The sequence below is a fragment of the Myotis davidii genome, unplaced genomic scaffold, assembly GCF_000327345.1.
Source record: "Myotis davidii unplaced genomic scaffold, ASM32734v1 scaffold581, whole genome shotgun sequence".
NCBI classification, from domain to species: domain Eukaryota; kingdom Metazoa; phylum Chordata; class Mammalia; order Chiroptera; family Vespertilionidae; genus Myotis; species Myotis davidii.
Window position 1 is genome coordinate 1,300,458 of NW_006291426.1, and position 15,029 is coordinate 1,315,486.

The 15,029-nt window shown below is 42.7% G+C and overlaps 1 long non-coding RNA gene across 1 annotated transcript in view; it reads left to right on the plus strand.

Annotated features, from left to right (window-relative positions):
* Window positions 1–14,619, plus strand: part of LOC107183225 — a 43,601-nt gene extending 28,982 nt beyond the window's left edge. Inside the window, exon 2 of the long non-coding RNA XR_001514019.1 lies at window positions 14,350–14,619. This is a non-coding gene — a long non-coding RNA (uncharacterized LOC107183225). The remainder of the gene's footprint in view (window positions 1–14,349) is intronic.
* The last annotated feature ends 410 nt before the right edge of the window (window positions 14,620–15,029 follow it).

Below are 15,029 nucleotides of genomic sequence, written 5' to 3' on the forward strand. Positions count from 1 at the left end.
GTGACTCTCACCACTGTATTCTGTACATTCTACCTGCTTGCCCATGTTTTCTCCCTTAATTTGATTTTAAGTTTATTCCTTCATTCATGCATTCACTGGTTGATTTGTTCAACAGTATTTAATGAGGGCACAGTATGAGGCACAGTTGATGACTTTTTCTGTCTTTGTATAACACCTAGTAGAAAGTCTGGCATTTTTCCTGTTACTAGTAAATCAAAGGAAATAGAAGTCAATAAAGAACTTCATTGTTAAAGATATATTCATGTCTTTGGTATAAGTGCCCAAAAGTGGAACTTGTCTTTACTGATTTTGAAATCTGTCCGTTGTGAGAAACAGTTTGGTCAATTGATTGAATAGCATGGTGCCCTCTGCCCGCATTCCCCCCTACCTCAGGCTCCCCCGCCCGGATTGTCCATCCTCATCCCTTTTCTAAGTCCTCTGGGCCCTGCTTTCTGGTGACTCTGTGTGGCAGGACAAAGTGTAGCAGTGTCAACTTCCAAACTCTGGCACGGGCAGGTGACCAACTCATGTGAGTAGGAACCTTACCAACAAAGTGTCAACATAACTCAGTGGGTTTCTTACTTTTTTACTTGTATACAGAAGGCCTGTCTTGTCCGTTGCTTTCTGACAGAGCAGGGCTAGCTAGACTCATAGGCTTAAACAGTTCACAGCTTGAGGATACTGAAATTGCTTCCTTTCAGAGTCTAAATCTTTTTTTTTTTCCTTTCCATCCACAATCTCAGGCTCTTTGAGAGTGATCTTGAGGTAAATGTAAAAATGAAGCTTCTTGGTCACTCATATGACACAGTCATTTCCTAGATTCATGGAGGCAAAAGTATCTGAAGTCGGGCCTAAGCCATTTTCTTCCATTTACAGTTCATTCTAAATATAAGCAGAAATTTATTAAATTGGTGTCACCCCTGGAACCAAGATGGCTTCATTTGTTTCAACTTGTTCAGATGTACATTTTCAGGGGTTGCCAGGAAGGTTCTGTGTTTGTGGTCAGAGGCAGAGAAAAGAAAATGGTTACTATTACAGTGGGTTACAAAACAAACACAAAACCTCCACAAGGTTTCTCACATCACAGGGGCAAATAGGAGGAGCCCCAGCTGGGGATTGTAGCGCAGAGTGGGTGTTGGGTAAACACGGGAGAAACTGGAGAATGTTCTGGGTCTCTTCACTTTTTTCAAGAAAGATAAGAAGCCAGGGTGGGACGTGGCAGCTGAACAGAGAGTGCAAGGCTGTCGTTCATTAACTCACCCCAACAGGTAACAGAAAATCAGGTCCAGTCCCACGGTGCCGGTGCCGGTGCCGGGCCTTTCACTCACTTCGGTGAGGAAACCACGGTGAGAAGAAATGATGTGCCTGTGTTTCTGAGGAGGAAGGGAGGGGGCAAGGTCATAGACTGACCTTTGGTTACAACAGAAAAATAAGGCAGTGTTGCTAAATGACTAGGGCCACAAAGGGTAGTAAACACGGCAAGGCCACAGCGGAGAAAGTGTGGCATTCGTGAGCTAACCTCATTGCAACACGCACGCAATTTGGCGGTAAGGAACTTCTGGCAAGTTCCTCACTCAGTAAGCTGTCAATATATTTTGAATGGATTTATAATAGTTTGTGTGTATGTGTGTGTGTGTGTGTGTGTGTGTGTGTGTGAGAGAGAGAGAGAGAGAGAGAGAGAGAGAGAGAGAGGGAAATTGGCAAATGAGTTTCATAAGTAAATGTGCTGCTTCTCTGAGGCACTGAGGTTTAAAATAAAATATTGTCTTCACTCTTGTTTCTGGTATGAACAAATACCTTACTTTTGGCAAGTCTCATCAAAAGGTAAGTGCTACCACTTGCCAATGTCCATCAGAATTAAATTCACCTGTCCTTTGACGCTGCATTGATTCATAGTTCTCTTCATACATACGTGAAAAAAAATACATTTATGGGAACCAAAGGTTAGAAACTACTGTATGTCTGTGAGGAGAGGGATGCGCAAGTTTTTGGGCATCCATACAATGAAATGCATTGAAATGAAATGAAGGAGGTAAATCTAACTGTACGGATTTATGATAAACCCCACAATATCTTGTTAAGTTTTACTAAGGAACAGAAGATATGCATAGGAAAGGAGGTGCACATATGCATACATGCTTGTAGATATGCAGAATATTTCTAGAAGGATACCTAAGAATACAATGCTGGCTGCCTCAGTGGAGCAGCCTGGGAGACTGGGTTCCAGAGGTCGACAGCAGTCTACTTTCCACTCCACACTGTTTTGCACGGCTTGAAATATTTATTGGCCATAAATCATTTTTTTCAAGAAGAATTTTAATGGAAATGTCACTCTTCCCACTTAATTAGGGTTTTGCTACTGGTGGTAGCGGTGCCAGTGAAATAGACGGAAATATATGGCCTGATTCATGCCCTAAAAATGGTTTAAAACCATACAGAAGGAGAAATCTTTCAGTTAAGTGTATATTTGGGAAGAGCATTTCAGTAACTAATGAATAATAGAGGACATTGACTTGGGCTGCTATTTTTATGCTGACAGTTTGGACTCCTAGAGAGCTCCAGAGAAAGCCCAGCGTCTCCCCCAGCTCTTGGGTGGAAAATGAATAGAAGAGGGGCCAACACACATCCTTTCTTGAGACCTGCCCGTGAATCAGCTTTCAGGTTTTGAGAGAGAGAGTATATGACAACACACCCTTCATTTAACCTTTAATAGCCTGTGTTATCTCTCGTAATGTTCTGATGGACATTGGCAAGTGGTAGCACTTACCTTTTGATGAGACTTGCCAAAAGTAAGGTATTTGTTCATACCAGAAACAAGAGTGAAGACAATATTTTATTGAAAGGTGGCCTTTCATGAAGGGCCACCCTGACTGACAGCCCGCAAAACTCTTAATGAGAGCTTTCCACCTCCGCATATTCTAATTTCATCGCTCTTAAAGAGTCATCGTAGCCATTTCTCTCTTTGCCTGTGGATGGATGACTGAAGTCACCAAGTGACTTATTTACATTAAATAATACCCTGCTCATTCCCAGGGGCTGACAAACTCAATGGCCTTAGAAATCAGTCACATGACAGGTTGGCAGGCTCTTGGGTGGAAAATGAATAGAAGAGGGGCCAACACACATCCTTTCTTGAGACCTGCCCGTGAATCAGCTTTCAGGTTTTGAGAGAGAGAGTATATGACAACACACCCTTCATTTAACCTTTAATAGCCTGTGTTATCTCTCGTAATGTTAGCTTTATTGTTCGTTAAAGCTTCATTTGTCTAAGTCTTCTCTCTTCTCAAACTGACTGTAAGCTCTTTACATGCTAGACTTCTGTCTTCATTCATTCGTTTGCTCAGTTATGGAACGAATAGGTACTGTATGATTACCGTGTGTGTGCTTTGCTAAGCCATAGGGGTGCAAAGATGAGCAAGACGTATTCCTTACTTTCAAGGCATGCACAGTCACTTCACAGTCTGACAGTCTTATTCAGAGGTCGCATCGCCCAAGGTTACTGACACAGAAGGGGCTCAAGAAGGTGCTTAATAAATGTTGTTTGACTGACGAATTGCTCAAGCTCTGAATCCATGATACTGTGGGTGTGCATTCAATTCTTGCTAATGAACTTTCAGTAAGTCACCAGATAATTTCTCGAGACCTCTTCAATGATAACATTTAGAAATGCAATCTATATCTTAGATCAGATGTTTCTAGACCTGGGAATGAACGCATTCAGGGCTGATGTGGAAGACAACAATTATTCTGGCCCAACAACAGCTGGGGCTATAAACTCCTTAGGAAGCAGGCTCACTTTTCACATGGACAAACAGCCACACTAACGAAGAGCACAGGAAGAGGGAAGACAGTCTGGGAAGCTAACATTTCCTCTCAGAGCCTGGACTCCACACGCTTCCCTTCATGTAGTGAGCAACCACCCAGAGAACACAGTGATCTGATGTGGAAAAAAAGAAATGAGCATTTTTGTTAGCCTTCTGGTTAGTAGGTGACAGATACATTTGTTTGTAGGTATGCATGTGTTTATAATTTAAAATTAAATATTTACAAAGCACTCTTGTAGGGGCTAGGTGCTTAAAGAGCTATAAGCCATAGTCTGTGCCCCAAGGAGGCAAATGATAGAAAGAAACACATCCAAAAGTGAAATAACCACATGAAAGTAACGTAACAGTAGCCAAGAGGAGTTTAGAGCTGTCTGGACCCATAGTGAACATTTAATTTAGAGTTTCCTAAAATGGTGTGTATGCATCATTGGTGGCATGCAAGATGTTATATTTGGGTGTTACACAAATATTTTAAAATTTTATTAGGCGTTTATTTTAATATATGTTAGAAAAAATTTATAACTATTGGATCAAATCCTTGACTATGTGGCTGTTTCATCTTATTGCAAAGTTACATAGGAAAGTGAGGCTGATGTAAAGATTACCTAATGAAATATATCAAGTAAGTGGCCAGGTACAGAGATGTGGTCAGGCATGTGGTGATGATTCTGCAAGTGTTATTTGAATGATCTGAGTTTGGAAAATGCAGCTCAAGTCCAGTCTCTGGCATGCAGAGAGCTTACATGAGTTGTCCACGCTCCAGAAGCCAGTAGAGAACACAGACAAGAACTTAGTCACCTGACTGGCCCTCTGGCCCATATCCTCAGTAACCACTTCCTATTTTGCTGATGAGGAAACTGCAGCCCTGAATAAAAAGTCCTCTATTTGAGTGCAACGACTCACGCGAGAATCTGAAAGCAAAGTAGGAAGGATAAACTGGGCCTCATGACAACTCAAAGTTAATATTTATAGAGTACTTACTATGCACGCCAGCATTGTAAAAATTTCATACATACTAACTTATGTTAATCCCCAAGCCACTCTGTGAGATGTACTTAGCTATTTCTAGCATTCCTCTCTTCATGAGGAAATTAACAAAGATCAAATAACTTACCTAAGATTTTAACTTGCAGAGCTGGGATTTGAACCCAGGTAGTTGAGTTCCAGAATTTGTTCCCTTAACCGCTATGCGCACAGCTCATAAGTGAAGAGGTGAAAGAGGCAACCTGTCTCCCTGGTGAAACTGGAAACAGTCTGCTCAGACAACCTGTGTATTACCCTGTGCCCTCCTGTTTCCAATTCTCCAGTTAGTCCTTTGTTTATTTCGTGGAAGACATCGTTTCTTTAAACCATCACTTTGTAATGTGCGGAAACTCCTGAGAGAAATTAGTGATTATCAAAAACAACACTTTCAAGAGAAAAACTTGATAGATTACAGTAAGAACTATCAAGCAACAGTCCCAGCCCTAAAGGGAGGAGAGGGAGAGAGTCATGGGAGGTGGATGAAGGCAGGCCTAATTTCTGGACATGGTGGGGCCAACCAAGAGTGACCTGGGAGAAGGCCCAGGTAGGGCTGGCCCAGCGAGCTGTGGGGGCACAAGGTGTTGTGAAAGTCCTGTTTGTGTCCGGTGCTTGGCACAGCACGGGGCACAGAGCAGGTGCTCACAAGCTTTGTTGAGTGAATGGCAGCCTGGACGGGAACAGAAGCCAAGCAGCCTGCTTACAGTGATTGGAGGTGAGAGGGCACCCAGCAAACACTCGACCTACTTTGCAAGTGCACTCCAGGTAAGCCGGAGGAGAGAGCACTGCGCCCCGTTTCCAATCAACAAAGAGCTGTGAGCAAGCCATGTCACAGTGCTCCTGACCGAACTAGGACGCCTTGCTCTGGGGAAATCCATTTCGCGTCTGTCACCTCTTGTAGCAGCCCCAGTTCAATCTGCAGGTCTAGTCTTCCTTGGATTACAAATCCTCATTCTCCCTCCCTCCAGGGTGCCTCAGGGTGGCCCAGGCCATCCCGGCACCACAGCCAGGCCCCTTTGTGCTGGTGCTAGACGGGGACCAGCCCACGCGATTTTCTCCACCTCGGAGGGGAGGTGGCAGGTGCTGACAGCTGAGCCATTCCACGCAGCTTGGGGGCAAACAACTGCCGGAAGCCAGGGGCAGAGTTCGAGTTCGGAGCCAGAAAATACTTCCAAAAGCTGTGCGGAGAGACCTGGAGGGGCGGAGCATACATGACATAAGCTGGGTGTTAGCAGCGCCCCGCTGATGCACAGAGCCCCGAATTGCGCAACGCTTACGCAGAAGCACTCGCTAAGTGTTGCAACATGACTCCACATCCTTATCAAAATGTGAAACAGCCACCAGCACACACTTAGAAACGCTAAAGCTCTCCCGCCAGGTGGTGGAGGCTGCTGATCCGGCTGACAGGGGAGAAGCGGCCGGCACAGGGGCATGACTTACTGTAGCTCTTGGCCCAGGAAGCTGAACACTCAGTACCTTGTACCCCACTAGCCTTGGGCAGCGCGGGACTCTGATAAAATGTACTTTTTTGGGGTGTTTGTTTTTCCTGGCAATCTCATTTTGGGTTATAAATGGCTCATTATTTCCATCCCATAGACCCTTTCTTGCCGCTATTATGTCCTCTCCTTGCTTTCTGAAATAACCAAAGGTTGGTAAAATCATCACTGGCGAAGCCTGTGTGCTCTGACCTTGAGCAGAGGCCGAGTTGCCACATCGCTCTTGCCGTCTGCAGTTGCTGACACGTGGGAGGTGCTGGCTGGAAAGGCCCCCGAAACGGGGTGTGGGGGGTCACACGCTGCGGCCCGCAACCTTTTCAGAGGACTGTTAGGCAATCGTCAGAGGTTATAAAGTTGGAACAGCATTCTCTCCCGACAGGTCATTTTCCCTGCAGGGCAGCTTGGAGGCAAATTTTATTAAGTATCAAGTAGCCGATCCAAAGCAGTATATATAGCGAGGGAGCACATGACTAACCCAGAATTGAATGTAGCTAAGCCCCAGGCCAAATGTGTGTAAGGTGTTTACTGTCATCAGCACCTGAACAGAGATGTTTGCCCAGGAACCATCCAGGAAAGGTGTTGAACCATAGAGATGGAGTTACTACTCGGGCTGGTGTGGCTCAGTTGGCTGAGCTTTGTTCCATGCACTGAAAGGTCCCTGGTTTGATTCCCAGTCAGGGCACATGCCTGGGTTGCAGGCTCCATCCCCAGTGGGGTCGTGTGCAGGAGGCAGCTGATTGATGTGTCTCTCTCACATCTCTCACATTGATGTTTCTCTCTCTCTCTCTCTCTCTCTCTCTCTCTCTCTCTCTCTCTCTTTCCAAAACAAGAAATATTTTAAAGACTCAAATTTTAAATAAAAAAAAGAAAAGGAAAGGAAAGGATTTGTTAAGGTTCGGTTTAGTTCTAGAAAACTAATTGTATCCTTACTTTGAAAGTTTGCTGACCACATAGCTCCCAGGAAAGGGACCTGTGGATAGGCCAGATGTGCTTAAGTGTCATTTAGAAATAAAGACTGAATCTTATAAAACACCTTAAATTCATCCAGGTAAGAGCTTGGGAAAAAGCATGGATGCATGGTTTATAGTGGGAAGAACTGTAAGCAGTCATTATCAGGCAAAAGGAACCCTCAAAATTGAATTTTTCAGGGAAACATGGAGGAAATTTAAATCCGGGGCTGTTTTCTCCCATAATTCCCTGTCTTTATTTTAGAATGCAGCACGGTGTAAACCATGTTTTAATGCCGTTGATCAGGCCACAGACCACTGAGTTATGAGGGGCCATCAAGCTTTCCCAGGCCAGTTTTCTAACCCAGTGGCTTCCTCAGTCCTGTCCCCATTGGCGGGAACTGTTGACATTCTGGAAGATAATCTTGTGTCATCACAATGGAACTTTGATGTACAATGGAATACTGAACATTTCCACTCAGGGACAAGTGTCCTGGTCCCGCATGACACTGCGGCTTCTGGGGTCCCTTGCAGGGAAGACATCTGCTTCATCTGGATCTAAATTCAAAAACTATTTTGAAATGTTGTTAGTGTCTGACCCCTTTGGAGAAAACAATAGCCCCTGAACATATCAATTCTTGTATGTTTATTAAAAATCAGCATCTTCACTTTGCATCTGGAACCAGCCAAAAGGGCCATAGGCTTCCAGAGGCCAGATTTGCCACAAAGGGCTGACGCAGTCAAGAGATTCTTTGTAGAGGGTATGGGGCATGGATGAGGCCCTGTCCTTTCCCCAGACTCATCCTCATTCCCCAGGCTCCTTACCCAATATTCACTCTCCAGTTTTATTTTTTTAATGAGGCTGCATTTTCCAGCCTCCCTTACAGTAGGGTTGGCCAATGAGACCTTAGGACAGCGGTTCTCAACCTGTGGCTCGCGACCCCTTTGGGGGTCAAGCACCCTTTCACAGGGGTCGCCTAAAACCATCGGAAAACACATATATAATTACACGATTCATAAGAGTAGCAAAATTACAGTTATGAAGTAGCGACGCAAATAATTTTATGGTTGGGGGTCACCACAACATGAGGAACTGTATTAAAGGGTCGCGACATTAGGAAGGTTGAGAACCACTGCCTTAGGAGATGTTATTGGGTGGGTAGTATTGCCAGATAAAATATGGTCTTCCCAGTTAATTTTTACTTTCAGATAAACAACAAATCATTTTTTTAATATAAGTATGTCCCATGTAATATATTTTTATTTGCCAAATCTGGCAACCCTATGGGTGGAGCTTCTGGGTAACAAGATAGGATATTCCTTCTGCTCTCCCGCACTGTGCCCCCTTGTCCCCCCCCCGCCCCGACTTCTCTTCCTTCCTGGGACATTGATGGAATAGCTGGGATTTCAGCAACCATTTTAGTTTATGAGGTTAGGATGGCAGAAGAGGACAGAATACTTGGATCCCTAATGACCCCATACCTTCTGGTCTCACCTCATGTGTGAGAATAAGCCACTGATTTGCTTTGGCCACTAAGAGTAGCTCTGTTAATTGTATCTAATTACTATTCCTAATTGATGTAGCCATAGTAAAAAGTGCACTGTTATTTTTGATGTTGTCTGTTTACCATCTTTACCTTTGCTTTTTATATAACATAAACCACTTTTTTACTTATTATATATTTTTTAAGAACCCCAAGAAGAATGGATGGTCTTACCTATAGCCTTTGAAATGACAGCCCATATCATGAGTTTCTACGCAGCATTATTGCCTAACTATTTTGCAAATAGCATTTAGGTATTTTGAGTAATTGTTTCAGGTACTTAATAATAATATTTCTGAAGCAGAATAGTTCATATCTCTGCACAAAGATTTGGCCTGAAAACTCAAGTCTCATGAAATGATGCTCCAGAATTTCAGAACCACATTTAAAAACAGTAAAAATCATGTTTGAAGTTTGATGTTCTGCTTTAAGAAAGTTTCCTTTCATATTGTTTAAGTCTTCATTCATCTTTATATTGACAGATTCTCTTTATGCTGTAAAGATCAGCTAAGGATAGTTATGAGCACTGGTAAAGCGGATTTGCAAAGCACCAGCAATAATTCAGTAATCATGTAAAATCAAACTCCTCAGTCCTGTTAGCAAATCAGCTGCTTTGCATGTCCACTGTGAGGCATTCTGGGAAATGGAGGGAGTCCTAGAACTAGCCTCTTTACACATCAGCCCAAGCTAACTAGCTTAGTTTGCTAGTTATGCAGAGAAAAAAAGTTCCCTAGGCTGTGAACTACCTGCCCTCCCTTTTGCAGTGGAATCTTTTGAAGGTTAAGTAATAGTAAATAATCAACTAAGATTTCTCAGATTGGCTGCTTTTACCTTTCTCTGAAAAAATTTTTCCCCGTGAGGACGAAGCAACTTTGGAATGAGAGCAGTATTTCCTTTTTAGCCTCCCTGCTTCAGCCACCCAGAGAACAAGATCAAGCCGGGCCTGACTGGCAGGGCTGCCTGGGGCAGGCAGCTAGACTTGCCATGTGGAGAGGGGAGGTGAGTTAGAATTTAACAGAAGAGGGGCAGGACGGGAGGGGAGGAGGAGAAAACTCCCATTCCATTTTGTAAGTTTCTGCACAGGTCCATCAGCAAGAAAGGCAAGCAGTGCCTTCCTCCATCACAGGGGTAAAGAAAGTCAGGAGTCTTTCTTTAATAATAATATTAAAAAGAAACAAGCAACACAAGTAATACACAAATAGGTAGAGAATAATGTAGAAAATCTGGCCTTGATGTCTGGTGACAAGTCGTGATGTTATGATGGTTAGCTCAGAAGCGATGACAGATAAGTCCATTTGTATGCATCTATATTACAGATGCAAATAAAACTTGGACTGATGTGAGCTGGGAAAAAAATATTCCAAGTGAATCTGTATTATTTACACAATGTTAAAGGAGAGGACCTTATTTCTTTTGGCCAGGGTACATTGGTTTATATTTTGTTCAGGGTCCACTGATTATGTTTATATTGACTATCCATTCAGCAAACATGTATTGAGCACCTGCTATATGCCAGTCACTGTGCTAGGTGCTGGAAATGCACCTAATATTATAGGGCTGACAGCATAAAGGATAAAAATGCCTTTGAACTTCACAAGTAGGTTAGAATTTTACATTGCCCCATCCATCCCTTCTCTCAACAGAGCACAACCAGAGCCAGCCACCTGCCTTGTACTGTGATTTTTGAAGACCATAACAATTGCTGTTCAAAACAAAAGTGTGTATAAAACATTGGTAATGTTTTGTTAAAAAGCCTTATTATAAGCTCTGTAGTGAAAACTAGAATACCTTTAAATATTAGAAATCTTTTCTCTGCTGCTAATTAATAACAACTCTGGACAAATTTTTTAATTTCTCTCGGACTAAGTTTAAACATTTATAAAATGAGTTGGTAGTTTGATTTAGTGACTCTGAGTTTGGGATAAGCAGTAAGAGGAGGTAGACAGCCACTTACTAGCCACTCATCTACTGTAGGAGCTCAGGGTAGTTACATAAACTTCTTAAAGTCTGTTTCCTTACCTGAGAAATGGGGATAATGTGATATTTGTTGTGAGGATGAAATGGATCAATGGGTAATGCAACTGGTTCAACACAGGGCATAGTAAAAATCCCCCCAGTGAATACAGTTATTCCTAGTTTACTCTAAAATTATTTGAGTCTTAGGTATGTATCCCTGCCTCTGTCTCTATGTATCTATCATCTATCATCACTGTTCTCTTATTAAGTTGTTAATTGAGGGATCTCAACATATTGGGGCACAATCAGATAATGGATTCTTTTTTTTCAAATCAGTACTTTCTATGGTGCTATGTGTAATCCCCTTTAACATTCCTCAACAACATTTCGGGCAGATTGTAGAAATCTGCAGTTTTTAAAAGCTAAGTACATGCAGTTTGAAACTTATTCTGGTTCACAGCTCTCCTCTCTCCACCTTCTCCCAGGCTCTGGCTTCTCCTGTGTGGGGGCAGGGGGCGGAGGTTCTCTGTGGTTCTCGCACCACTGTGGGTGCTGTGTCTCAGACTAACACTGCTGGCATGTTGGTACCCCTGTGTGGTAGGCGCCAAAGGCTGGTGGCACATGCTGTGTCTTCGGAGGTCGCTGTGATGCTCCTGACCACATAGTTCAGTGACCTGGAAAACCTGGGCCTGGTAGACTTCCTCTACCTCCTCGGCTCCTGCCCTGGCTGCTACCCTCGGGCCTGTTACCTATGGCTCTACCTCTCTAGCATCCAGCGGGTGTCTCTATGCTTAGGTGTAATTTCATTGATATTTGAACTGTGTTCCAAGAATGCAATTTTTGCCTTTTAGATGCACAGAGCTCCCATAGATGTCTACTACTGGTTGAGATACAGTTATAATTAAATAATGGCATGAGGGGCTACATCATCGTCTCCCTTTAATCCCAGCAATTTATTTGTCTTTTCATTAGTTCAGATTCAATCTCCTTTATTCAAAACAAGTAACCACTTTGTGTATATACACTAGTCTCTTTGTGTATATATAGTAATCTCTGTGTATATTTAATATGTTGGTATATATAATTTTATGTAATACACTTATTATATTAGATGATATACTTCTGTCAGAGAAGGAACGCTTTCCTTTAACAAGTTTTAATTGAAAATGCTCTTATCGACTACACATATAGTAATATATTTATTATGTTATTACATATAATGTGTTTTAATATTTCTATATATGTTATATTTAAATATATATTTATATATCAATAAGGTCACTTTCATTCAAATTTGTTAAAAGAAAGCGTTCCTGCTCTGACAGAGTTAAGAATCTAGCTGTTCATCTCATTTTATCTATATTTTAAATTTATGTCCCAAAACAATGATGTATCCATTTCTTTCAGAGAGTATTAGTACATCTATAAATTTTCTGGTGCTTTAAAAAAGTTTCAAGAAAAATTATGACATAACTTACATAAGACATATGAATTTTAAGTGTTCATTGTAATGAATTTTACACACAGGGTGGGGGCAAAAGTTTACATTTGCTCATATGGAAAATAATACAATAATTAATAAATAATAATACAAGAATGAACTCTGTGTTTTACATAATCACAACAGGATGAGCTATTGGTTCACCACTTCTATTCCATATCACTTGGAACCTTCTCAGGAGACTTATGAATTGTGTCTCAAAAATGCCTGCCTAAGCCTGGCCCATATGGCTCAGTGGTCGAGCCTTGACCCATGAATTAAGAGGTCACCAGTTTGATTCCTGGTCCAGGCATGTGCCTGAATTGCAGGCTCAATCCCCAGTAGGGAGTGCGCAGCAGGCAGCTGATAGATGTTTCTCTGTCATTGATGTTTCTATCTCTTTATCCTTCTCCATTCCTCTCACTCTAGAATTAATAAAACCATATTTTTAAAAAGCCTGTCTTAAAGACAAAGAGGGAACTATGTATCGTTAGCTTCGGTCATCAAGGTGGACCCATAGCACTACTTCTGGGTTATAATGTGTTAGCGCCAAAGAGTTTTCCCTAGGTACACTGCACCTTGCATAAGAGAAGACCTGGGGCAGAATGCAAGAGGTGAAGGGGGCCCCAATAAGTACTATCAGATTACACCTATGGGAACCCGGACAAAGACCACATGGAACTTGATGCCATAGCAGTGGCTGCAGGGAGAGATGGGGTTGAGAGAACGTGAAGTGGTGTGTGACCCGTATCCAATACACATACCAAGAATGTTTTGGTAGGTAGACACAGGCTGGGAAACAGTTTTCCAGTAACATGCCTCTTCTTGCAACAGAGATTTCCACCCGAACTCAGGCCTATTCTGCTGCTGGAGTTCATGTCCAGGCATGTTCGCCAAGTTAATGGAGTCTATTTATGTGCATCAATATGCATGAGTTCTTTGCTCTTTTCCTGAAGGAAGGGAAAGGGAGTTTTAAGTAAAGGAGCCTTAAAAGAGATATGGGAGAAATGGAGGGAACCATATGGTAGCCATCCCATGACAGGGTTTAAACTCTATGGAAAAGGAGGATCAGGCAGAAAGGGCAGGATCTCATTTAGGAGGGATTCAGTACCTTGATACCTGGAAGCACAAACTCTTTAAAGGCCCTAAATACAAAGTGTAATAAAGAAGTAAGAGAGTTGGGCTTTCTTCCCACTCCTGCATAGTTCCATTGGGCAGATCAAATGTTTATAATGCAATAAACATATATGTTGTTCCATGTGACCTGGTTATTCTGCACATTTAGAGACAGAAAGTTTTTTAAAATTGATCTTTATTGTTGAAAGTATTACAGATATCCCCCTTTATCACCATTGACACCCTTTATCCCACTTGCCAACCCCTACCCCAGGCTTTCACTACACTAGTGTCTGTGTCCGTGGGAGCCTGACAGAAGGCAGCGTTCATGTCTCTTATGGGGGATCAGGGAAGTCATGGAAGAATTCCCACAGTCTATGAAGGGAGAAGATCATTGTGAAAAACTGATTGAAGTGTTCTTGAAATGATGGCTTTGGTTTGCTGGTCCATTGGGGAAAAGCCTTGGGAAAAGCAGTGGGAACCTATACTGAGGTCGACACTGTGCATGGTGTATACCAGTGATGGCGAACCGTTTGAGCTCGGCGTGTCAGCATTTTGAAAACCCTACCTTAACTCTGGTGCCGTGTCACATATAGAAATTTTTTGATATTTGCAACCATAGTAAAACAAAGACTTACGTTTATGATATTTATTTTATATATTTAAATGCCATTTAACAAAGAAAAATCAACCAAAAAAATGAGTTCGTGTGTCACCTCTGACACGCGTGTCATAGGTTCGCCATCACTGGAAAAGCCAGTCACAGCCCCATTTGGTCTTGTTTTCTCATATTATGGAGCTATACAACGGAAACACCAGCTTTCCCAGCTTCCCTGGCATGACCAAGTTTGGCCAAAAAGGGTAAAGAAGATGTAATCTGGTGGGTGTCATGGGAAAGCATTTATAAAGTGGACACGCTGGCATGCTTACCTTGGGCTTCCTCTTCTCCCCCTTCTTCCTACTTAGGTTGAACACACATGATTGCTTATGTATAGCAGCCATCCTGGACCACGAAACCACCAAGAATGAGGATATGTTTGTGGGATAGAAGAGGATAAAGACAGAAAGAGCCTGACATCATCTGGCTACTGTGAAGTTCTGGACTTCTCTTCCCCACATGCCTTGGACATGAAAAAAGAATCCATGTTTGAGTAAAAATCACTGTTTGTCAGATTTTCTGCTGCTTGCAGCTAAATAAAATGTTAACCGATAAAGCTGCATGTTAGAAACACTGAATGCCATTCTAGAGAAATTGAAATCTATATATGTATAAAACCCAAGTGACCAGAACAACCAGAACTACGGGTCGCTATGATGCGCTCTGTGGCTGGCCAATGGGCTGGATGGGAGTGGGGCTGGCAGTCCAACCTCCCACAGCCCCTACCTCCTGGTTGGCCGGCTCCCATTGGCTCCAATCAGGGCGGGCTGGCCAACCCCACCTGTGCACAAATTCATGCACCGGGTCTCTAGTTTATTCTATAAGCACAGATGATAAAGAAAGCTCTTTACATAGAGGTTAGGGAGATGCCATTATCAGAAAACCCTCTCCATTTGCGGTTCACTATCCATGCCCTTCCAAGCTCAGGTCAGTCTCCCACTATTGATGGTAGCTTCTGTCTCTTCTCTTGGCCACTTTATCCTCCTTC